Raw genomic sequence first — 2652 nt, 5'->3', positions numbered from 1 at the left:
CCTCCAACTCTTGGGCTTAAGTGATTCTCTTGCCTCAGCCTCCCAAGTAGCTGGGACTATAGGCACCCACCACAACACCCTGGCGCTAGCTTTTTGTTGTTGTTGCAGTTATCATTGTTGTTTAGCTGGCCCAGGCTGGGTTTGAACCTGCCAGCCACAGTGTACATGGTCAACACCCTACCCACTGAGCAAAGGTGCCACCAAGGAGTAGTTTCCTTTTGATTGTCTAGTCTCCCCAACTAGATTGCTGTCATCTAATGGTCTTCTGTGAAAATCAGTGTTGATCACTGTGGGTTGTTAAGCAGTGAATTTGGAAAAGAAAATACAAGGAAAAAAAGAGTGTTTGTGGGGTAAATTCCCACAATAATTAAATGAAATGTGCTCTTTTAATTCCAGAAACTGAGTGAAAAGACTTGGGAGTATTATGCGCTTTTGTTGAGACATAAGCAACCTGGGAAAACATAGTGGGGGCTTGCAGGCCAGGCCTAACAGCCTCCTACAGGGAACCTCAAATGTGTAGTCAAGTCAGCCTGTCAGATAAGGGTTGAAACGACCCATCTGTGCAGAGGACATGACTCAAAGGTTGATGTGAGTGAAAAGAAAAACTCCATCGTAATGATGTGAGTCAAATACTCCATCGTAACTGCAGGGTCTCCAAACCATAAGAAAACAGTCATGGAGCCTGTTTCTCAGAAATTTAATTGAGTACATAGAAGAGACAGGCTTTACTCCCCCATTTATCCTAACCTTTAACTTTAACAATAGAAGTCAGATAATGTATAGTTCTTTTAGGTCTTAAGAGAGGAACAGTCTGAGGCTAGCTTAAGATGGTTGTCTTACTTTCCTGGACTTTCTTTCTTTAGGCTAATCTTATGATGGTTATCTCACTTTCCTGGACTTTCTTTCTTTTCTATAGTTTAAGATAAGAATTGAGGATGTTAGGATTATTGATCAATGTGGTGTACATGACTAGCTCCCAATAAAAGGGAGTGGAAAATAAAGACATTTTGCTACGTGCCATCTAAGAGTATATAGTCGTTCCTTGCTTTCAAACAATTCTAGGAGCGAGCTTGCACCCGTGGCCAAGCCGTCCTTCTCTCCCCATGAGAAAAAACATCGCCCAACAAGTGTTGTGATGATTTCTTCACAGTATATTTCTGAACATACTTTGAACTATGTGGAATTACCAAATTCAATCATTTGGGGTCTATTTCTTATCAATTTTCTATGACTTCATCTAAGTACTGAAGAGTGATAAAAGTTAAGAACCAAAAAAGAAAAATAAATGGCATTTGGATGTGGGCAACTTGGGGTTTAAGTCATAGCTCTACAATTTGCTAGCTTTATAATCTTGCACACGCTTCTGAGTTTTGGCCTTCAGTTTCCTCGGTTGTGAAATGGGCATAATATCCTTTTGGAGGATTGCTTGGAGGTTTAGATGAAGCGAGAGCTCTGGAATCTCTAGCTCATTGCAGATATCCCACTTGCCAATCATCCTGTGCAAGAGTCTTAATATTTCTTCCTCTCAATACACTCATCTGCAAAACAGGCAACATAAGTGTTATAGGATATTCTTAGAAAAAAATTCTTAAAGCATTTGATCATATTTTTTAATCACTCCTCTCTAAGCTAAGAGACAAGTATTACTGTTGTCCTCATTTTACAGATAAGGAAACTTAAACGTATGGCTCACAGCTCATACTCATACCTAGTATATTATACTATACTATTTTATACTATAGTTTTCATAGTGACTAATAAATCAATTTGTATAAAAATGTATAGTCCTGGCTGGGTGCTATTCACACATATAATCCCAGCACTCTGGGAGGCCAAGGTGGGTGGATTGCTTGATCTCAGGTGTTGAAGACTAGCCTGAGCAAGAGCAAGATCCTATCTCCAGTAAAAATACAAAACAAAAAACAAACAACAACAACAAAACAACTGTAGCAAGAGGATCAGTTAAGCCTGACTTAAAGGTTGCTATGAGCTATGATGACACCATGCCACTCTACCCAAGGTGACCACTTCAGACTCTGTCTCAAAAATATGAAAAAAAAATTATGTAGTCTTTGAGACAATGGAATATGAAGGTAGTCTAGGAGACAGAAAAATGAACAGGTTGTGTGTGTGTGTGACAGAGAGAGAGACTCAGAGAGGGGGAGTCTAAAGATGTCTGTGTCTAGCTTGGGTTGTACAGTTTTCTTCTCAACACATGAATGAGAGACTGGTGTTTGTCATTCTCCATAAATCTTTGCATGCCTGTATTTGGTAAGAATAGAGCTTGCAGATCTGCTTACACAGTAATTTTAGCCATTTTGAATAAAAGTGGTGTAATAGTACAAGAATATGCATTATTTTCTTTGTATTTAGAAATCTTCCTCTTAATCATTTTCCTCAAGTGATTTCAGTTGTTACTCTGACAGCATTCTAAACACTTCAACATGGCTCCTTTAATTCTGAGGACAACTTCTTAAAGTAGACATTATTCCATTTTCCTTTTCAGATGAGGAAACTGAGGCATTAAGAATTTTAGTATTAATAATTTGCCCAAGATCATGCAGCTGGTAAGTGGTGGAGCCAAGATTTTTATAGAGTAGAGAGGCCCTGGAGATCGTGCTATAACTCTATCTTGCCTCTTCATGCTTTATT

Source organism: Otolemur garnettii, unplaced genomic scaffold (genome assembly GCF_000181295.1).
Source record: "Otolemur garnettii isolate 467f Iridium unplaced genomic scaffold, OtoGar3 scaffold00001, whole genome shotgun sequence".
Classification (NCBI taxonomy): Eukaryota; Metazoa; Chordata; class Mammalia; order Primates; family Galagidae; genus Otolemur; species Otolemur garnettii.
Note: the sequence above shows the minus strand (reverse complement) of the source record.